General features: G+C 50.1%; 1 protein-coding gene and 1 long non-coding RNA gene across 4 annotated transcripts in view; one reads left to right on the top strand and one right to left on the bottom strand.

The window, feature by feature from the left end:
• Positions 1 to 23,289, bottom strand: part of PALLD (palladin, cytoskeletal associated protein) — a 374,940-nt gene that overhangs the window by 66,624 nt on the left and 285,027 nt on the right. The window contains exon 1 of one of the 2 annotated variants that reach the window (XM_057548913.1): positions 13,254 to 13,410. The exons of the other annotated variant lie outside the window; for it this stretch is intronic. The gene's annotated coding sequence lies outside the window, so the exon portion shown is untranslated. Of the gene's footprint in view, positions 1 to 13,253; positions 13,411 to 23,289 lie in introns of those variants that run through there. 2 annotated transcript variants of the gene reach the window in all.
• LOC130708462 (uncharacterized) lies at positions 13,513 to 21,792 on the top strand. 2 transcript variants are annotated; one of them, XR_009008700.1, is made up of 5 exons: positions 13,513 to 14,522; positions 15,213 to 15,451; positions 16,758 to 17,909; positions 18,003 to 18,152; positions 18,787 to 21,792. It is a non-coding gene; the product is annotated as an uncharacterized LOC130708462 (long non-coding RNA). The 2 variants fall into 2 exon arrangements; XR_009008699.1 differs by having other exon boundaries at positions 13,513 to 15,451.

The following is a 23,289-nucleotide window of genomic DNA, read 5'->3' as shown; positions in this document are numbered from 1 at the left end:
GTCCCAGAGCTTCCACCGTGCAGACACCTGCACACACAACGCACGGCTGTTTACAGGCAGGGCTTCTGTGTGATCACAGCACACACAACGCACGGCTGTTTACAGGTAGGGCTTCTGTGTGATCACAGCAGCTGGATCACGCGTGTGCCTCTTCCTCAGTGACGCTGCATCTCCCACGACGGTCACAGATGCCCCTCCCCGTCGCCACCCCGAACCCCTGCCCAGCTGGGCTGCAGCCCACGTGGGCCACGGCACAGACAGGCCGTCCCTTATCAACGACAGACGCGGCCTCCCCGAGGACTCTCTAGTACAAGCAGTGGAGCAGTGAAGATCCCTGTACAACTTGAGTACGTATTTTGAGTTTTCTGTGGGAAAAATTTCTAGAAATTGCGGGGTCAAAGGGTGTGTGAATTTCACATATAACGAGCATTAAATGTGAGGGCCACACTGCCCTTGAGAAGATCTTATGACCTTATCTTTATCTGAAAAAGGAGGAAAGAAGAGATGATCCTTTTCCAATCTTTTTCCAACTGAACCTTGAATTCAACTCAATTAGGAAGCTTTTCAAACCAGAATGGAAGACGGGGTGGCTCTGAGATCCAGTTGCCTTTCAGCAAGTCCACTCATTTCAAGCCCTGTCTTCATGAGCAAGTACTGAGACTTTGTTTTGCTTTGGTCTTAGTTGCCAAATAACATTGTTTTTCCCCGTGGAATAACATTGTTTTTCCCTGTGGCAATATCGCTAGCCAGAAATGAAAGTGCTGCTTATTTCTAGAAGCGGTTAAGAAACGATTTCCTGGCATTTGCTACATCATCAGTTGCAAATCTCACTTATTTAAGGGACAACATACTCCCTCGCAGGTGTGGGTCTCAAACTTTAGTGAGCATCAGTCATCCAGAGCCTGCAAAAGCACAGACCGCAGGGACCCACCCTCAGAGTTTCTGATTCAGTAGGTCTGGGACGGGGCCCGGAATTTCTGCTTCTAACCATTTCCCAGGTGAGGCTGCTGCCGGTGGTCTGGGGAGCACGGCTTTTCAGACGCTCTGTAATCACTGGGCATACATTTGCAATCAGAGGGCCACGGCCTTACTCCGGGGAGACGGCGCTTTACATGAGTTTGAATGCTAGTCAGGCACCCTACTTACTACACGAAATCTCTCTGCTACAGGTCACCACCGCGCAGGAAGGGGCAGGATGCCAGGACCACACGGGCGGCCCCAGAGTCACCCCTTCTGCCCAACACCTACTCTCGCACAGGAACTGGTATTTAAAAGCACGTAAGACGACTGCAAGATAACTTCACCTCGTTCTCCCTCTTACAAAGGAAACTCTATTGATCAGATGGTGAAAGGTACTGACACTGATGCCTTCTGATAATCCCCAGGGACTTACAGCCACTTAAGTGACACACGTCAAACGGACAAATTCAGCTCTCAGTTAACCAAGTTCTGAAAGCAAACACGAGGAAACAGACGACGTGAACCTGAACCTGCCCTCTGACTGTAGGCTGTGGATCTACAGGGCACTGCCAACGTACTTCCTGTTCTAGATCTTGTATCTGAGAATGACGGCAGTACAGTGTGCAGTGGGGGTAGAAGTGAACAAAGGAACAGGTTCATGTTTACATATTCGTGACAGGACAGTGAACGCTGCTGGACAGGGAAGAAGGCAGGTCACAGGAGAGAGAGCCAGACCTGCCGGACGCACCGTCAGCTTGGAGGCTGTTCGCTGGTCAGCTGTGATACACCTGGTTCACGGTGTGTTTTCAGAGTTGAAGTCAGAGCATGTTGAATTCACGTCAGAGGAGAGAGTTATGCAATGACGGAAAGGAGAGAAGAAAGGGGAGCAAAGACAGTGTCCTAGAGCAACAAGGCGCCACCTCCAATGACAGGCAGAGGAAGCCCGCCCATTCACCGTGGTCCCTCAGCAGCTCTGGAGGGGGCCCGTTAAACCACTCAGCGCTGTAAGGATGGGCAGGACCCCCTCACGTCCTCGGAGGCACACGTTACATTATTCCCTAAGACCACGGCTCTGCTTCTGGCCGACGCTTTCGAAGTCGACTAGTCAAGTTCTTTATTTGAATAAACCTTTCTTTTCTTTTAAAAAAAATTATGACTTTAGAGGTTTTTAAACTCCTGACAACCTCTCTTATGGGTAATCAAAATCAGATACTGCTACTGAAAAAAGAACAAAGGGGTGAGGAAGAAGTGACAAGTAGGTCCCCAAATTCCTTTTTAAAGCGTCTAGAGAGATTCCACAGACTATACAGATATCCGGGAAACACTGTGCTCAACCTGTGAAGGTATCCATTCAGACAAAGAGCTATTTGCGTATTTTCCATGACTCTCTGCGTGTGACAGTCCAGCCAGGCCTTCCTCACCCCCTCCCCGCGGGCCCCTCTCCGGCCACGAAGCTGGACGCCCACCGTCCTGCAGACACGTGGCCTTCTGTCCACCCCTGGGCCTTTGGGCATGTGGCCCAGTGGCCTTCTCCACCCAGGTTCACTTGATCAAACCTCCCTACTGTCAGGCCTCGCTCGCCATCTCCCGAACCTTCCCCTGCTCCCAGGAGGGCTGGTCACGCCTCCCTGGGGTCTCCGCATCGCCTACTTCAACCTCGGGCCTCACCAGCCCTCTCTGCTGCCGTTCCACGACCCACACTCATTCGGGGACACCTAAGTGTTCTCTGAGTCAGTGAGTGTTTGCTGGAGTGTCTGCTGAGTGAAGGAGTGACACTAATTTGTTTGCTCGCTTTTTAAAGTGTCAGGAAAGGTTTCCCAGTATGTCCTCCCCCAGCCGCCACAGAAAACAGGCCGTGGGCCGTTAAAGCTCCATTCCCGCGGCACAACTGTTTTCCCCTCATCGATTCTAAGAAATCTTAGATAACCGGAGAACTCTGTGGGTTACACAAGGCCTCGGCCACCGCAGGGCTCTGTGCGGTGAGAGCACGCAGTTTTAGGGGAGATGAACCCAGAGCGAGAAGAGCCCGCCCGCCTGGGGACGCCCCACCTCCGCAAGGCGCGTTTTCTTCCTTCTGGAAAAAGGAGATTTTATAATTTTTAAAAGGACAGACAATGGTTTCACTGAACTGTTCTACAATTCAATAAAGAATGTATGTAAAACACCTTGAAAATTCACAGTGTCATTAACTATTTGTTGAATAAATGGATTAAGCAATTCATGTGGACTTGAGTACCGAGAGAGACCAGCCAAGAGCAACCTTTACTACCAGGCATATCGGATCATGAGCGCTAATTTCTGAAGGTGATCTAGTCCTGGTTTTCTGCAGGAATTGTGGCCAAAGACAGAACAAAACAGAAGGAAACACAGAGCTCTCTGACCTCTGGATACACGATTTCCCCGTGAACGATGACTCAGGGTAAAAGCACCGACAAAGGCTGGGTTTCTGCCGCACCGGCCTCCGCTGAGACCCAGTGGAGCAGGGCCTGCCCTCCCCACCTGCACAGACGCCCTTGGGAGATGCTGCGAGGGCCTCCTGAGGCAAGAGGAGGGGAACCAGGATGGGCAAAGCGCGCAGATTTGGCAGGAAGTCTGGATCTCCGCATCGCAGCTTCCGGCCCGGGCTTGCTCCCCGGTGACGTCATCTGATCTCCACGCTGCAGCCCCACGAAGCCTCCGCATCCGATGAGTTCCCGACTTCCCGCTCAGCTGCGTCTCCCCAAGCCTAATATGGAAGGCCCCTGAGTCACGGGACGGACCTCCGCGGTTGTTAAAATAGCAGAAGAGTTTACTAATCACACTTGGAAACCAGTGCACGTACCACGGGGGTGGCTTTCCAGCTCCACATCACCACTGCCTGGAACGGTGGCTCTAAGTCCGACCACTGGACTCCTACGGTACACAAGGACCACGTCAAATCTGGTCATCCTGCGGTCTAAGACAGGAGATCACCGAAAATCAAATGTAAACCTAAAATGCTCTTCTTAAACTATGTGAACTTTTCTCTTACTTGAGCTCAACAGAGATCAACCCCTGACCACGTGGAACTGGTGATTTCTGTAAACTTTGTCCTGTGACCCAGCTTAGAGGTTACAGCAACTCATTAATTATCCTGTTTCCCAGATTACACTATATCCGAAGGGTATTATCTCCTGAAATGTAAATTAGCATAAAACATTCCAAAAGGTTTGGTGGTCAGTCTCTTACTTTTCCTACGTGGCCCGTGGTGGTAAACCTTGCTGCAGTCAGAATTCCCTTCTGGCAAAGCCACAGTGGCCAAGCTTAGAAGCTGGACTTAGGTCAGATGACACTATACGTTTCCCTGGTCTCTGTATACTAGGATATATACGCACAACTAACACAACTACACATTTTTTAACCACCTCTATCATCGTTTTTGGAGGTCACGGGCACTTGGGATTTTTGTGAAGCTTGTATTTCTAATATGGTTTTGCGGATGACGCACAGGCTTATAATTTGAACGGGAGTGTGGCACTTCCTGTCTGAGATCCATCTCTGTACTTCTCCAAGACCAGGGAACCATATCCCACAGAGTCACCAGCTTCCTGAGTGTTTCAGCCCAACCCTCCGTGAGAGCAGGCAAAGCTGAGGCGGAGAAACGGCAGGGCTGCACGGGACGCCCTTCATCTCCCTCCTCACGCGGCACGGGGACAACTCAGCCCGTCTCATCCGGTCTCTCACTTTATGGGAGGACGAAAGAAAGCCGGGAGCAACGCGGGTGGCCTGGGAAGGGACAGCTGGCCGTGCACAGCCCGAGCCAGGACCACCACTGCATCAGAAGACAGGCTTGGGATGACGGCCATTTCCTCGGCTGGTTCACAAAATAAAGGCAGGCAGCCGAGAAAGGCAGGCGGGCAAGTCACAGATGCATCTAGACTGTACTACATCATCATCTCGAGAGATCTATGCAAAAAGCAGCTTTCCGGGTGGCCCCGGCCAACAGCAGGTGTGTGCTGGCCTCGTCAGAAAACCCAGAGGTTCAGCCCGACCCTGTGGTTTCAAACACTGCAGCCTTTAATCTGTTTGCTGGGAGCTGCAGTGCCCTCACGATTTCCCTGACTCATAACTTCAGCTGATGCCTGTTGGCAACAGAAGTGATTGGTGTTATTATTTTTTTAATGAAAATTGTAGAAGGGATATCGTATTTGAAACCAGATCTAATTACAGTGATGAAAGGATGAACTAGTTATCTCAAAGTCAGAACAGGACCCAAAAGCCATTTTGTAAAAGAGACTCGAACCCAAGGGTCAGAGCAGACCCCACCGTACGACCAAACTTTGTTTCCAAGATGTTCAGTCTTCACTATATTCTTTCCTGTTCAAGTGGCTGAATATTGATAATGTAGCTGTGTGACTCTGTGATTGCACGTCATTATTTGGCTTACATAAAACGCAGTGAACCAATAATTGCTGTACTACATAAGCTATGACACTTCACGATCAGTGTGATTCTGAAATATATCCTAATTATAGATTTAAGTGGAAGGCTGCAGTAAAATGAAACTACTGCCACCATGAGAACACTGAGCAAACACTTAGGCGTCCAGTTTGATTATCCTTCTCTTTTATTTTCAGACTGGTGCTTGGCTTAATAGGCAGACAAAATCAAAAGGGTCAGAGAGAAAATAAACACGTGGGTAGACTGAGCTCTGAGCAGAGGGGCAGAGCCTGGGAGCTGCAGCAGCAGAGACACGCCGGGGGGAGCGGCCAGGGCACCCGGGGCACGGTGGCCACCCCCCAGGGCTGGGCCGTCCACGCAAGGCGGCCAAGGCAACCCAGCCAGAGGCCTCCACTGGGATCACCTCCCCAAGCAAACTGGGCTTCAGGATTCTGAACATTAGCATTTACCCTTAAAAGCTTTCCTCCTGAACCTGCGTAACCAGCGTTCTCAATGTGACTTTGCCAGATTTGCCATTTGTGCAGAAGCTGCTGGAAAACCCTACAGTCGCCCTGGGTGCACATTTCCCAGTGTCACAATCCCCCTGCACTCGGAGGGGAGGCCCCAAGGGCTGGAAAGAGAAACCAGCCAGAGCCTGAAGGCCCTGGTCCTCCTGTAACTGAACCTTCGGGAAGTCACAACCAAGTGCACACTTTATACTTTCCATCTGTCCAGCGGAGGGGTCAGGACACCTGCCCTGCAAAGGCCCTGGACCGGCAAAGGCCCCGAATTGTTAAATGAACGAGAGCTTGGCCCGGGTCTCACACTCTCGACCTTGATATGCCTGTGAAGGGCGAACACTCGGGCTTTTCTAAATCTCGAAATATAAAAATAATTCCAAGTAACTTTTCCATCGTTTGTACCCTGGAGCAAGGATGCCGACCTGGTAGAGGAGAGTCTGGCCGGAGGTGGCAGTTACTGAACGTCCCCAGTGGCTGCTGAGTGGTTCTGAGGGGAAGCAGTGCAGTTCTGTACGTCTGCAAACTGACAGCTCCCGCTGGCGGTGCACGAAGAGGGGCCAAGGATGCCCGGACTTGGACAACTTCCGTCTCATCCCCGGACGACGTTCCTGCCTTTCAGAGAGATGTGCAGGCTTAGGTACCACTCTCTCTTGCAAATAAAAGCTCTGTTTTGGAGAGGCAACGTCCAGCTCCTCGTCCCGTCCTGGGCGTCCTGCCCTCACCTGCCGGGACAGGCTTCCAGGTGCTGGTGTGGACAGTGTGTGCTCAAACCTCCTGCTATGTGACACAACCTTGTGACGCGGAGGGCATCTGCTTTCGTTTTCTCTCTTGATGAGTGCCTCAAATAGATCTTTCTACAGATCCACACGTCACTTTATACAAACACATCCATTTACAGTTAGGAAGACAAGGAGAAAATGAGGCTTTACCAAGAAAAACCACACATTTTTCCAACTCCAGCTTTGAATTCGTTCACCTGTGGTTTTACTGGGATATGCTTTACTTCAACACTCTTTCACTGGGCAGGTTTTTCAGACCTTAACTTAGTCAAGTGACGGATCTTGACGTCACCTTCAAATACAGAGTCCAGCTTGCTCACTGTCTGTTCTCCCGTGGGCAGAGCCATCTCCTCCCAGGGCTTTCATCGTGGTGACCATTCCCTCAGCTCTGTCCCCACTCTGCCCTCTCAGAACCACACACATGGGTGTCCACCTGCCCCTGCTCACCTCTCTTTGGTCCAGCACCCGACCTGCCTTCCCCTCAGGGCTGCTCCACTTCCTGCCCGCTGCTCGGCAGGACCCCGGACGCAATCCCCCTGCCTCACCCCTCAAGACCATCAAGGCCAAGGGCAGTCAAGTCCACCTTCTAACGCCAGTAAAGGGCGAATCCGAGCCCTCCAATCAGTTCCTTTGCCACCAGCTGAGTTGAGAGCGGTGTCCATTTCCTGCCTGATTCTAACCATCCCGGGGGTTCTCCTGTCTCCCAGCTGACCGCCTGCACCTGCCCCAGGAGGACGCCCAGCAAGCAGGAGCGAGCAAGCAGGAGCAGAAGGCGTCCCTGCCGCCCTCACCCGACGCACCACGCGGGCAGTGAGGCCTGATTCAGGGCGCGGCCGGAGAGCGACGCAGAGGAGCCCACAGTTAAGAGCTGTTCCAGAGTCTAAGACGCGGGCTCAACACTGCAGAGACGAGACGAGCTCCGGGAAGTAACTAGCCACAGAGGAGCCGCTGTCTGAGGGCCTCTAAGTGCCAGAGCACCTCAGCGGAGGGAGCGACTACTGTGACGATCAGGGTAGAGAAAAGACGTCTGATGACATTTCCGGCTCAGCGTGCAGGAGGCTGACCGCGCTCACTCAGCAAACACTGACCACCGTCCACCAAGCGCAGGGTTCCTCCACGTAAGGGACACACAGAAGACTAGCAGACGGCTCTCTCCTCGGGAGGTGAAGGGGGCGGTGGGGTTCTGGGGCCCCGGATACAGGAATGTCATCAGCACCCGACCTCAGGCAGACCCTGAGGGCACATTCCACCAGCCAGGTGAGTGCCACACCTCCTCTCCTCAACCCCAGCCCCGCCAAGGTGACGACCTACTTCCTATTTTACTGAAAAAACAGGAAGCCCTCACCGCTGCGTCCATCCACACCTGCCCCCTGGCCCGCGGACCCCGCCTTCTTTCCAGAACCCCAGAGGAGCCATCTCTCTGCCGTGCCCTGACCCCAGCCTGTCCTTCCGTCTCTCCTGACCTTCGATGGGCAAGGTGAAGCCCTGCGTCCATGTTCCTGGATGCGTCCCCAGGCACCCGCTGGGGTATTTACAGGGACCCACGAAGGCGGTCCACACTCCCACAGCGGCCGCTACAAAATACGAGGGTATGCCTGGAGCACGGACGCTGTAACGCTCCCAGACGCGCTCTGCCCGCGCACAGCCGCTCTCACAGCCGCTCCCTTGCCTGTGCTCTCTTTCCCACGGGACTGATGCCAGCCTCACTCCAGCTCCTCCTTCCTGGCTCTGCTTTCCCCCAGCACAGGACTACCTGAAGCCCTGGATGTTTAGTTTGTTTCTTTATGGTTTGTCTCCCATCTCTACAAGAGAAGCTGCACGAGGGCAGGGGTTTGTGCCTATTTGTCCATTTGGGTCCCTACTTTATTCCCAGAGTCCAGCCAGCGGCCAGGCCACGGGGCTTGTTCAACAACAGCTGTCCAGCCCTGCCATTTCAGAGCTGTGTGGCTCTGGGCACATTCTTACCCTCCCGAAATCTCACTTGCGTCCTTTTTAAGATGGGGGTGCTGATGGTACTTACTACATGGGACTGTGGTGAGGGATAAACGACGTAAAGTGTGTTAAACACTTTAGCACATTTTCTGGTAGGCAGTAACTGCTCTATGGTATTTATCATACCGTTATTCAGGATATTATAAGCATACATCAGCATCTAAGTTGACCTGAAGTCTGTCCGGTCCCCAGGAGGTATTTGTTTGGGAATTTAGTGCACTGGCATCAAAAAGAAAAACAAAATGCCTGGAAGTTTGCTTTCTTGCTATTATTCAAGATTCCATTTAAAACCAATCCTGACTTGAAAACACTGAACAGACAGCTCACAGGGCTGATGCCCAGGTTCTAGAGTAAAGACGCTGCTCAGTAAGGAGGTCGTGTCCACCAGCAGGAAGCCCACGTCAACCGGCCATCAGAGCAGCTTCCCCGGCCTGGCTGATGGACAACGGGCGTCACTCGGCCCTGTCACCCGTGTCCTTCCGCCTCTGGTGCCAGCTACTGCTGTCCCCACCCCCCAGCTCTCTGGTTCCAGGCTTGGGGGTCTCTGTGAGCACGGGGGCAGTATGAAAGGAAACGTATCTCTCTGTACCTTTACTTCCCCTTTAGGGTTTACATGGAAAAAGACAAGGTGGGGTCCTTCTTGCCATTGTTGCTGGGATTAAAAGTCGTTTAAAAAAAAAAAAATCAAGTTGGAGCTCTGAGTGCATTTTCCCACAAAACCATGTTATATATAATGACTCCATTCGATGGTACTATGAGTAAAAGCAGGACCTGTCCTGGAACCCAACCACAAACTGACATGGTTTCAATGAAAGGGCGTGTTCAGAGTTCCCAGCAAAGGATTTACAAACGCACATTCAAAATCCAGCCCAGGCGAAAGCAGAGGGTGCTGACCCTCAGTGGGCCTGGCAGTTTCACAAGGGTGGCACACGTGTCATGAAGAGGGGGGTGACGCCTGTGAGTCGCACGCACGGTGGTCCAGTGCTGCTTCCTTCCAACGTGGATGGGCACCTGGTCCCCGTTTTCTGATACCAGGAAATGTGGCAGAGAGTGCTGCATGCCCTGCAGGGTCTGCTTAACCAAGGTTCCTTCCTCCCTCCCTGCCCACTGGTGAGACTTCAGTGTCTATTCTTCTTACTTGGTTTTGTCTGGTTTTTTGTTTTTAAATTAAGTAATTAATTAATTTATGGCTGCGTTGGGTCTTCATTGCTGTGCGCGGGCTTTCTCTAGTTGTGGTGAGCGGGGGGGCTACTCTTTGTTGCGGTGCGCGGGCTTCTCATTGCGGTGGTTTCTCTTGTTGTAGAGCACGGGCTCTAGGCACACGGGCTTCAGTAGTTGTGGCGCACGGGCTCAGTAGTTGTGGCTCGCGGGCTCTAGAGCGCAGGCTCAGTAGCTGTGGTGCATGGGCTTAGCTGCTCCACGGCATGTGGGATATTCCTGGACCAGGGCTCGAACCCGTGTCCCCTGCATTGGCAGATGGATTCTTAATCACTGCACCACCAGGGAAGCCCCTTGTCTGTTTTCTTATGAGTCTATTTCTAACACTTCTATATGGAAAATAAATTGCAAAGTTTTGCCAAAAATCCAAAAAATGGTCATTTGCTCATTTCTTCTGGCTCACACATTTTGCCTGCAAATGGCAGCTTCTCCCTTAGGAGGAAATCTTTTCCATCAAGGAAGCCTTTCCGCCTTCCAAAAGCCCAGGCCAAGCTGGAAACCAGCATCGTTGCTTCCCGCAGGGGGAAGCTCTGGCAGCTGGTCGCCCTGCACTCCGTGGAAGGACTCGGAGCTGCATGAACCAACCACCCGAACTCTCAGCCTGCCTTCCGGTCCTTGTGATCCAAACACACAAGTAAGAGAGGCTCACCTAACCGGAACAGCGAGCGTCACCCATCGTGGTTGTCCCTAAAGCACACGAGCAGCAAGCAGCAAAGACGACTGCTCAGGGAGAAAGGTGCCTTTAGGGGTCAGTGGGGCTGGGCTGAAAACTGTGCAGGGCACTGGCTTCAGGGGGCGTTTCTCCTTCCTGACCCCTCAGGCCCTCCTTCCTTCCACTGTACCTCCCCACCTTTCCTACAAGGCTGGGCTAGCTCTCGCCAGTCATACAGTCTCCTTGGAGGAAGCCTTTCTCATCCAGCATCGTTAATTCTTCATCCTTCGACACTCTGATACGGAGCTTCCCAGCAAAACAAACCCCGTGAGCGAGTGCAATCTCGCTTTTGTAGAGCAACCCGAGAGGCAGAAAGGGGACGGCCCGAGGACCTCACTCGACCTCCTACCACCCTGTGTCTCAGAAGAACATCTGCGGAGTGAGCTACCGTGTGTGAAGGCAAGAACACATTCACAGGAGAGTGCAGTGCTCGTCAACGTTATGTTTTTGGTGTCTACCTCCCCCATTTACTTGAAAAAGAGAGTCATTTTGCCAAATAAGAAATTGTATAGGCATTTTGAGAAGCACAGTGAACTTCCATCGCCTGATGTTTATCTGGATCTTCTGAAACAATTGCTGAAAAAGCACATCACATGTTGATATGAAATTGTTTACAGGGAATTGTACGCAAAAGAGAAAGCAATGTCTAAAACATATTTTTACTGTTCCCAGTGACTGTGAAAAGAAATCCGGAAAGTGGGGGAAGAAAAGCAACAGCGGTTTGGACGATCAACAGCTGTGTGACCAAATTAACAACTTCCTTTTGAAATAATGACTCCAGCACCTTGAGCAGTATGGACTCCTTGATAAGTTCCAGGAAATACTTTATACTTCAGTAATAATGAGTGATTTCAAAGATAGTAGAGTGTAAGATTTACTACAGTCTAGGGAAAATATTTTGGGGAAAAAAAAGCAACTATGCTCAAAAATAGTATAAAGATTACAGCTCTTGAGAAAACAACACAGTAAAGTTTTTTAAAGATCAACTGCAAGGCAATGCAGTAGGTGGCATTCAACTCTTACTAAAAAGTTTTCAAAGTCAACGAAAACCCAGAGCCCACAAGCCTCTAATGAAGCACCCAGGGCTCCTATAACCAGGACACCGACCTCTTGTTTTCCAAGTCAGCGTCCTCACCTGGGAACACACTGGGTGTGCACTTATTACACCATTTCAAGCAGGCAGGCTACTGGACCACACCAGCTGTCAGAATGTTATGATTCACGGGTTTCACAGCCACAGAACACAAAGCTGTGTGATTGTCGACCACCTACCCCGAACTCTTCACCCAGAGCACCAAGTGTGCACACGGCCAAAAAGACGGCTAGGATGCTGGCGTGCTTGATTATTCGCTGTACGTGCCTAGTTTCTTAGTAACAGATGTGGTGTGGGCACTGGGCAACCCAGCCCGGTCCTTATTCAAAACACAAAAACTACAATAAGTGTCAGATAAATCTTATTTTATATAAAATAAATAGAAGAAATAAAAAACATAGCTTAGAGATTAGTTGGAAAATGTGTCGATTATATATTGATTATATACCTCTTGCCTATTTGAGATACACCCACTGTTAAGGATGGACTAACCACGTGACTTCCTCTCCCTTCAGGTCGGACTCCGGACTCTTCCAATCGCTCCAAGGCACGGGGACCCCTACTCTCACCCGCAACAACGCAAACGCACGTGAACAGACCAGGAAAAAAATAAAGTTCACTCAAACCTCTCATCACTAAGTCCAAGTCCCCCAGCTCTTGAAAGAAAAAGAGTCCTCTTCCGTTGGGGCTGGAGGAAGAGCGCACGAAGCGGCTACCTCTGCACTGTGAGCTCAGAAACATCCCCCACCCCCTCCCCGATGACCCCGGCCAGCTCTTCCTCAGACGGTGGCAGTACTGCGACGGGGCCCCTCATAACGCCAACCAAGAAATTGTCCTCCAGGCCAGAGCTGGGCAGTTTCCGAGGCTGCTGGGGCCGCTGCTGAGCCTGGGGCGGGCGGGGCGCTGGGGGCGGCACCCCGAGGGCAGGTCACCCAGGAACCGAGCCTTCCCGCCTCCCAGGCGAATGTCTGTCCACGCGGCCCCTCCCTGGGGCCGCAGGGCACACGCAGCTCGGGCTGGCTCGGCTCCTGGGGACCGGGGTCGGAGGAGCTCCGCGCGCAGGGGGCCCTCCGCCGCCGCACTCCGCTCCCCGGAGCCCCGCGCGCTCGCCGCCCCGAAGGGAAACCAGACCCGGGCGGCTGGACCGCAGCCGCGGGGGGCGCTGCCCGAGGGCCGCCGGCTCCGCGCCCCGCGCGCAGGCCACCCGGCCTCGCCGCTCCCCCAGGCCGGCGCCCCCCCGTGCGCGCGGGTTCTCCGCGCACCAGCGCCCGCAGAGAGGAGGGTGCGGGGCTGCGGGGCTCGGGAGGGACGGACCCCCTCACCACACCCCGCCGGCGACACGTGGAGGTCACCGCCCGCCCCCTCCCCGCCAGCTCTGCCGGCCGTGGTCCGGGGCAGCCTAGCCTCTCCGGCCCCCGCACGGTCCGAGGCGCCCGAGCCCCTCTGGAGCCAAGCCCTCTGCGCCGCTCTCCGACCGCAGGGCCGGGAGGGCTCCGCCAGGGGCCGCGGCGGGGCGGGAACGCGGGGCTGCTGCCCGCCGGCCCCCTTTTCCTCCCCTACCCCACCCCACGCCGCCCTACCTGCCGTCCGGCCGTGCCCCGCCGCTCCGGGCCCCCCAGCGTGCGGGAGGACCCGCCGTGGACCGCGCGCCGGACTGGACGCCTCGGTGACTCGGGAGGCCTGACGCCGCGCCCGTGCGCCGGGGCAATAAGAGTCCACGGGCGGCGGGGGCGGGGAGGGGGCGGGGCGGCCTGGGCCGAGGGGCGGGGAGGGGAGGGGGGCGAGAGGAGGGGAGAAGGGGGAGGGGAGCGGGAGAGGAGGGGGAGGGGAGAAGCGGGCTGGCCCGCAGGTCGGCCGCGCGCCGCCTCCGCCTCCCGGGTAGCAGCCCCCGCCCCGGGCAGCACCTGGACGAACGGGCTTTCCCGGCACTTCCAGGAGGGATGGATAACGGGAAAGAGTTTAACTTTCTTTCTAGGCCACTAGGGATGTTGGCTGCATGTCGGGTGATTTGCCCCAGGTTTTGAGTTTTCTCGTTTCTGGACTAAGAAGGAAAGTCCAGGACCTCTGCTCCAGGGCAGCATTCCAGCGGGATGGAGTGACACCCGGCGGAGGCGGGGGCGGCCCGGGAGGGAGGGGCTGCGGGCCTCGGGCTGGGCCGGTGGGTCGGAGCCCAGCTCCTGCGCGCCATCAGGTACCATCAGAAAGACTGTGCAGCACTTAAATCCCAAAGCACACTGATCGTGTGGAATGCTTCTTACTTTTTTAAGGAAGAGAGAGGATAATTTCTAGATTTCCATTAACCGTTTACTCTGTTCCGCTTATCAATGAGTCACTGAATTGCGGGGCCCTGAGGGGACGAAGCGCAAGGCGCTCTGGTTTAGCAACGGTGCCTATCCTGTGATCTTCTGTCGTAAACTTATAGAGGCCCTGAGTCACTCGTTTTAAACTACTACGCGGAAGTTTCTATAGAACTGTTTCCAAGGAGGAAATGGACTCATTAATTCCACAATTAATTTCTTATGTAAAATGTGTGACTTCCTGTGGGCTTACCCCTAAATCCAGGTCGGCGATTTCTCCTTTCACTAACCCAGCTCAGGACGCCGCTGGCTCCGCGCATACCCTGCAGTTGGGTTAGCAGTTATTTCCGGCCTGTTCCTCCTACACTGCGTGCTCCCTGACCTTCAAGTCCACATCTCCTCTACACATCAGGAACTGTCACGAACATGAATGGATGAATGCTAACACATCGCATCTATTGAACACCCATGGTTGTGTCTAGCCCTTTCTGTAAAATGGACACCAAGAAAACGCCAACAGATGCCATCTAGGTTTGAATGCCAGTGGCCACGGTAACTGGTCTAGTAATTCTATTCCTGTCTTCAGTATTACTATCGAACAATAGGGTTTCTGGGTTCACAGCCCTGAGACAGAGACTCTACGTCTCTCTCTCTCCCCCTGAAATAGTGTTAATGATTTTTAGATTAAAAATGATGTCTGTAAAATACTCAAACAGTAAACCCAAAGAGGATGGTTCCCTGTGATTCAACCCTCAAGAGATAGACATTGTTAACAGCCTGCAGTATCCTCTTCCAGACTTTTCTGTTTGTGCATTTCAACACATATTCAACACACAGATTAGATCATCATTTCCATATGATTCTGTAAACTACTTCTTTTTTAACCTACAATATACCGTAGTCATCTTTCCAGGTCTACTACAAGGCATTATTCTCTTTTCAATTTCTGCAAGGAACAGGGGTAAAAAGCTCAGTACATCACTGTTTAACTTTGCTTTTCTTTCAATTTTTGGTGTGCTCACTCCCGGGCAAATGGCCATTAGGGCTGCAAGAATGACATCAGTGGTGCACTGCAGGGTTTTCCAGAAGGCTGCACTTGACATTCTGAAGTGGGAGTTAGGACTCAGTGGTCTGCGCCATTAACTGTGGAAGTCTGGAGTTTTAAAAAATTTTCATAGCAAGGGGATTAATTTGATGAATTTTAAAGCTACAGTTCTTAAGTGTTGTGATTTTATGATTTAGGAGTCCGTTCTCAACGTAAGCGCAGAAAGAATGAAATGGATAAGGCTGAGTTACCAGCACCACAAGCTTGGGAGAGTGTGTAGGAGGAACTAGACCCACAGGGCTGGTGAACTACCAGGAAACATCCAATTCCTCTCCTCTCCAGAGGCAGCAAGGAAGGATGACCCAGAGATCCGCCATCACTGCCTTATTGCTACTACAGGAGCCCAGAAATGTGAACCAGTTTCAACTTCTCACAGGTGAGATCTGGGAGGATTTCAGAACTGGTGCAAAATACTAAGTCTTTTAATGCTTTCAACTTTTAAAGATTTTAGGCGTGCAGAGGGGGAGGCGTGGGTACATCTTAGCTATCACTTCGGCACGTCCAAGATTTGTGACAACTGTTATCAATACTGATAGGAATCCTGCCAAGCTTGAGAAAGAACATGCATCCCCTTGTGTACTCCAAAGATCCTGAGCAGGAACCTTCTCCTTAGATTTTCTCCTCTCTCTCCCTGAGCCAAAACTTAGAGCTCTGTGGCTTTAGGGCAACAGGAAGGGGTGGAGGACACACCTGCATCCACTCATACCCCCGGGGCTGCACTCTGGGACTCCCACTGGCCCCCGGGAGCATCTGGCAGAATCTCCTCTAAGGTTCCCGTCTCCAGGGTCACTTTTGCACACTTGGGCTCAAACACCTGTGGCTTCAAACGTGCAAATTTAATCTGAGATGAAGTAATTTGCTCAATTGTCTGTTTGGGGAGGAGCGTGGAATGGGTGAAGTTAATCCTTCAAATCATTCCTTGTTTCTCCTTTTCACATTCTCAGGAAAAGAATGAAGCTCAGGGTGGTTAAAAACTAAAACAGCAGCAAAAGACAGCTCAAAACAAATGGTATTCACTGAACAAACAAGATCCTGGCAGGGAAGCCAGCCACAGAGAGCTGACGGCTGGCAGGTAGCACACGGCCCCTAACTCAAACATGCTCGGCATCGGTGATGATATTTTATAAAGTGGATGCGATAAGCAAATCAAGTCCATGCCTTCTCACCAGATGTCCACTAGAAAAACTACCACCACAAGTCACGGCGCCCAACCACGCTTTTCCAACATGTAGAGCCAAAATCTACATTTTCCTTCCTTTTATTTACAGGTAGCAGTAAAAGAACATTAGTATATCTTCAGGCATTTTGCTTAAAATAATATTTTAATGAAAAGTACCAAAACCTTGAGATTTTCTCAGAAGATTCTTGGCCAATGGGCTGGCATGTATTTCTGCCGGGTGATCGATGGTGAATATAACAGATGTTCTGATAGCAATTCAGCATAAGGGTCTATTTCCACTCACTTCTGGTGCTTTGATATTATTTTTAAAAACCTGTTGATTTAGCTCTTGCTGTGTTTTTAAAAGGTACAAGATCTTGTCTCAGTGGCCCATTTCTTCAGTTGTAGAGATTACTTTTGCAAGGAATCCCAACCCCATTCAGCAAACAAGAACAGACTAGGAAAATAGTAGAGCAGTTACTGATTTTACCTGATACTGGTTCCAACTAATATTATTTTTCAGAAAATGTTTCTGAGAGGAGAATGCTTAAGATCACCTTTCATTCTATTCATGTTTAAAATGAGCACCTTCAAGAAGTCTTGGGGGCTTCCCTGGTGGCGCAGTGATTGAGAATCTGCCTGCCAATGCAGGGGACACCGGTTCGTGCCCTGGTCTGGGAAGATCCCACATGCCGCAGAGCAACTGGGCCCGTGAGCCACAACTACTGAGCCTGCGCATCTGCAGCCTGTGCTCCGCAACAAGAGAGGCCGCGACAGTGAGAGGCCCGCGCACCGCGATGAAGAGTGGCCCCCGCTTGCCACAACTAGAGAAAGCCCTCGCACAGAAACAAAGACCCAACACAGCCAAAAATAAATGAATAAATGGCATTCCCTTTAAAAAAAAAAAAGTTACTCTTTAAAAAAGAAGAAGTCTTGGACCACTTTGGATTTGCACTCTTTGTAATTAATTGCAGCATTTTTTAAGAAACATCTGTTTCCGTATCAACAATTACCAAATTATTTTAACGGAAGTGCGAAATCTTTAAAAACGTGGGTCTTCTCAGGAGGCTAAGCCCCGTGCAGGATCTGACCATGAATGTGGACTTCTGGGGGAGAAGGAAAGGGCAAACCTCCAAGGACAATTCATACTTTCAACATAAAAACACAGTGTGTATCCCACTGGCCAAGATAACTTTCTGGCTCTTTGGTTTGTACATAACTTTTTATTAAGGGCAGGGAGAAAGGCCAAGGGGAAAACAAAGGGGATTGTGTGTACTTGTGTAAAAGTGACTAGAGCCCAGTGGACGTAAAACACTAAGTGAGAGGGAACACGGTCCCCAGAAGGGCTGCAGTCATGGAGGTTAAAGAAAGATCGTGAAGTTGTAAACAAAAGAACAGACTGAGTTTGCCAGAGCAAACTAGGCCTTGAACCTGCAAAGGACTCCAGGGGAATCACAGATTCAGACCAGCAGGGGCCTGAGGAAGGGTGCCTGAAAGGGCTGGGCTCTGGAGACAAGACAGCCCGGGTCCATCCAAGGCTGTTGCCGTGACCTTGAACTCACAGAGCTCCTGTGTTCTCGTCTGTAAAGGGGAGGAAAGGCATTTCCCTTGGCCGGCCCGAACGAAGATAAACGAGATGCTGCCTGGGCAACCATGACACAGGGCTCAGTACGTGGTGGGTGGCCTTGGTTTTCTTGCCCCTTTAATGTGTATGTTTATATCCTTACAGTATCTAAGGAATTTTTTTTTTTTTTTTTACAAAACACAGTACTTACTTAGGAGCAGAGTAAAAAGCAATAATCTGAGATGGTGCTGGTCATTTCACACACATTCTCCCGTTTTATGTGCCTGTACAAGCCATGGGAGGTACGGCTGTTACCATCACGCCCCCTTCATGGAGGACAGTGGCCACGGAGAGGTTAGTAACCTGCCCAAGGACACAGAGCAGGTCAGGGGAGAAGCAACAGCATAGACTATTGACTCCAGAACCCAAACTCCAGGGATTCTTAACTTTGGAGTGAAAAGTACAGACATACGGAAAGTCCCTTAACAACCTCGGGACACTAAGATCTCCATTAGTGAATCCTTGTTCTCGCCAAGCTGCATTGTGCACAAGAATGTCTGCTTGACTTGAAATAGTTCAGGCAGCTCTAAACATGTCCTGCTTCACCCACAGAAGAATCTGACTCATTACTGAGTATCCTCTTCCAAATCAAATGAGTTATGCTGGCTCCAATGGAATCACCCACAGATTCCACATGGATTACTGAAAAGGCAGAGTGAAAAGTAGTCTTTTGCCTTTTTCTGTGACTCTCCCGAGTGAATGATGAAATACTGCTATGAGTTGGCTTGTTAGTTTAACTCCATCCTGTGTAAGAAAAACCTTCAGCTGAGTCCTATAAATGTAGTCACTGAGAACAGACACACAGGCCATAATGTCACATTTTATATTAACTGCAGTGGCAGTTCATGAAGTTATGGGTGAGACTTCTCTTAATACTGTTACCTCCGGTGACACCCTAACAAGGAATCTTGTGTTGCTTTTTGTGCAGGTTCCTTTGGATGCTTCGAAAACCTGCGGACCAGCCATCGTTCGACTGTTGCTCCCAGAAATACAGGACGTCGAACGACCTGGTGACGGCTCTGCTGCCGGTGGCGCCATGGAAACCAAGGAGCCCACAGGGGGCAGCCGGGCCCGTGTACCGTGATGAAGAGAGGGCTCTTTCCCACCCCTGCAGCCCTCCCCCACCGAGTCCGTCACTTCCTCAACTGGAGTATCCATCCATTCCCTGGAATTAATAAGCTAATCTTCTGGCTCAGATTAATGGGATTATGTTATCTGAAGTGCTTAATTTTCTTCCTTCGGGAAATACACAGGAATTTGCTTGGGTGCTGCAGGGAAAGGCTTTCTAGCAGAGATTTCCAGCTACTAAGAGGATCGCTGAGATTATTTTATGGCATAGATCTTTGACACAAAAAATGTGCGAACCTAGACGCTGGTACTGAAAGGGACTGAAGAGAGAGAGCGAGCGATAAGGGGAAGTCAAATATTCCAATTAAATTTTCTCTAAGAACAGAAATTTAATAGATGCGTTTTATATTGGAAAATCCCCTGACTGTATACCCTAAGACACACAGAGCAAATATTTGGTAACATAGGTAATTTAAGAAATTAATTTATCTGTATATAGTTTATGTGATTGATCGTTAAAACAATTGACTTAATATTGACACTGCCTGTTATGGGCCCCTGATACAACGAAGTACTAGATTTCAAGAGAAAAAAAATCAAGACCTTTCCCTAAGATTCCATTAGGTATAAGGAATATTCCCACTGTTCCAAAGAATTGAGATCACTGCTCTTATAACAGTGCATCATATTTTTCTCTTTGCTGATAGTAACCTTAGAGTTAACTGATTTTGAGGTAATTTGGTCACATAATGGGATGATATCGTATCTTCAAAGAACGATTCAAAGAACCGAGTGGCCCAGCAGTGTCTTCAGATGGACTTTTTTTTTTTATATATAATATGCAATGAATTGTGATGAAATGTGGCACATGAAGCGTCCAAAGAGAGAAGAGTGTGCTGAGGGAAGTTGGAGTTTAGGGCGCCTGTTTTAAAGTTGTACACGGTGCTCTGCGTAAAACAGATAACCAACGAGGACCTACTGTACAGCACAGGGAACTCTGCTCGATACTCTCTAATAACCTAAATGGGAAAAGATGTTGAAAAAGAATAGACACATGTATGTGTATAACTGAATTACTTTGCTGTACACCTGAAACTAACACCATGTTGTTAATCAACCAGACTCCAATATAAAATAAAAATTTTTTTAAAAAGATTAAAAAAAAAGAAGAGCCTCAGTTTTCTCATCTATAAAATGAAGACACTATTATCTTCCTTGCCTGATTGATGCAAAGATTAAATGAGTGTAAGTAAACACCTAAAAACAGACAAACAAGAAAGTTGTAATTTCGGAGCAAAGTTGACAAAGTGACATTTGGAAAGTAAAGTTTTCAATGCAAGAAAAGCAGAAAGACAGCATCCACCATAAAGACTAACTTCAGCCCTACCTCCTTCAGACCAAGCCTCTGCAGAGCACGACCTCAATTTAAAAAAGCCTCGCTGGAGATGGATGTATTAGCGACGGGTCTAGACACATCTCAGCCACTGTCGCTCTCAGGTCCTGAGCCGACAGGCGGCAGCGTTAGATTCTGCCTTCCCTCGTGCGCAGCGGGCAGAAGCCTGGCCTAACTTTGATGCCACTGTGCCCTTGTGACACTCTACAAAGCCTCTGTCCCAGCAGTGGATGGACCGGCCGGACACAAGTTCTCCTCTCCGATCGGCTCCATTTCAGAGCTCAGAGGTGCATTGCAGGGGGAGTAATTTGGGATTCGGTGCCCTGCCTCGGGGTCAGCATGCCATGGTCCAGTGAGCAGCCCAGCGGGGCGTGCTGGCCAGGCCAGGAGGTGGTACTTAGGGAGAAAGGGATCACCAGTCCTCAAGCCCCCCTGTTGCTCGGAGAGAAGCATCTAGAAAAACAGAGGTGGAAGGGGGCTAGTTCTGGGTTACAAGGAGGGCAGCCATGGTCAGGACGGTCATCATCTGTAACCTTGGGCAGGGCCAGCTCATCCGACAGTGGGTGCCGGGGCTCGGGCCCACACACTTGTCGCAGCCCACAGAAAATTTTTTAAATTTTAGATAATTTTAAACTCGGAAGAAAAAAAATGAACATAAAGGACTGTCGTCGTGATGACTATATAATAATGAATCCAGCCTGGATTCCATCCATCTTTATGCCAATGCTGTTATAAAATATAATTCTAATTTTTTTTAATGGAGAAAGGGACCCATGAAGGCAGAAGAGTCTGGGGCCCACGGAAGTCCCAGCGCAGCCCTAACTGTCGATCGTCTGCGCCCTGCACACTTTCATTGGTTGCAAAGCAGGTCTGCCCCCTCGCCTCCTTTCAGGGCTGTACTGTGTGTGAACCTAAGGCAGTAGGCGTCACACATTTTTAAAAGAAGAAAACAGGTCCTATGTTCTCAGGCTCCTTACCGTCTAAGCGGGCGGACAGAGTCAACTGTTAACAACTGGTGCTTTGCAGCCGCTCGTTCACGTGAACGTTTCTCCCACTGAGAGTGAGTTACTGGCGCGTAGATGAGGCACAATCGTCAGATCACTGGGACACCCTTAAAAGGCTTAATGGAAAGCGTGATGCATTTAGAAGCTGGACCTCCTCGGGTCTTGTCTGGAGAAGGAGGGAGGGCCAGGTTGAGGGCGGCGGGTGTGCTCCAGACCCCTGCGTGGCCCCCCGATGCCATGTCTCCTGGAACCCCTACCCATCCTGGGTCGGTCCACCTCATCTGCAGAATGTTCTGCTTTTCACTTTTTAAATCCCTCAAGGGTCCCTTTTCAATTTCAACTTGTTTGTGGTGTTAAGAGAGCACTTCCGCTACCAAAACACCACCTCTATTCGGTAAAACAATTCCAAGCTTGGTCCCTTGTCTCCATGTACCTATTCAGACTCTATGTTTTAGACTGATTTATCTTTTCCAGCTTTATTAAAGCATAATTGACAAATAAAAAATTTTACTTGCTTACGGGGTACAACGTGATGTAACTTTACCTTGTGTAATGATGACCATGATCAAGCTAATTAACACACCTGTCACCTCGTGTGTGTTTGCGCACATGTGCACGCAAAATTTACGTACACCAGGCTTCAAATATAACAAAAGGGGCTTCCCGGGTGGCACAGTGGTTGAGAATCTGCCTGCCAATGCAGGGGACACGGGTTCGAGCCCTGGTCTGGGAAGATCCCACATGCCGTGGAGCAGCTGGGCCCGTGAGCCACAATTACTGAGCCTGCGCGTCTGGAGCCTGTGCTCCACAACAAGAGAGGCCGTGATAGTGAGAGGCCCGCGCACCGTGATGTAGAGTGGCCCCCGCTCGCCACAACTAGAGAAAGCCCTCGCACAGAAATGAAGACTCAACACAGTCATAAATAAATAAATAAATAAATAAATAAATAAATAAATAAACCCAAAGCTTATATATATATATATATATATATATATATATATATAAAAAACAAAAGATCTCATCCAGTCCTAAGTCCTCTTGGAAATGAGGTCTTTAGGCAAAAAAGTCCCTTAATTTCCTGGTCTCCTTGTCTGCTCAGTGGAGGGGTTGGATGGTGTGATCCCTAAGGCTGTCTCCAGTGGGATAGTCCTGGGATCAGGCCCAAGGTCAACCCACTCTGGCCTGGGTGTAGGTAGCACTCTTGTAGCAACTCTTCCAGGGGGTGTTGGGGTATTGCAGAGAGCAAAGGTCTTCAGTGACAATCCACTGAGAAGTGACAAAAAATACTAAAACCTCTCCTTATGTTTATCTTATCGTTTAAATATTTGTATCTTTGTGTATATTTTTAATATATGCAACAACATAATACATGTATGTATTTTACATATACAGGTATGTGTACATATACCTATATATGTATATATACGCACAGACAAACCCCAGAGATACTGTGGGTTCAGTTCCAGACCTCAACAATAAAGTGAATATTGCAGTAAAGCAAGTGACAGGAACTTTTTGGTTCCCCAGTGTATATACCAGTTATGTTTACACTATACTGCGGTCTATCAAGTGTGCAATAGCATTGTGCCTCAGAAACAATGTTCATACCTTAATTTAAAAATACTTCATTGCTAAAAAAGGCTAACCATCATCTGACAACGCAGGGCTGCCACAAACCTTCAATTTGTAAAAAAAAACACACTACCTGTGAAGCACAGTAAAGCAAACCACAATAAAATGAGGTCTGCCTGCATATACAAAATATTTTACTAAAGGGGATAAACACCCCAAAAACTTAGTATCCCATGGTTTTACGGTACAAAGAAATATGTAAGCAATGCAATTCACCAGGTGACATGTGGCAGAGGGCCGGCTTGGGACACCCATCTCTAGGGTCAGCTTAGAGCTTCAAACATGCAAATTTAATTTGAGAGGAAGCACCGGGGTCTGTTTTCCACTAGTCTGG

The sequence above is a fragment of the Balaenoptera acutorostrata genome, chromosome 6, assembly GCF_949987535.1.
Source record: "Balaenoptera acutorostrata chromosome 6, mBalAcu1.1, whole genome shotgun sequence".
Classification (NCBI taxonomy): domain Eukaryota; kingdom Metazoa; phylum Chordata; class Mammalia; order Artiodactyla; family Balaenopteridae; genus Balaenoptera; species Balaenoptera acutorostrata.
This window is presented reverse-complemented; position numbering and strand designations above follow the sequence as displayed.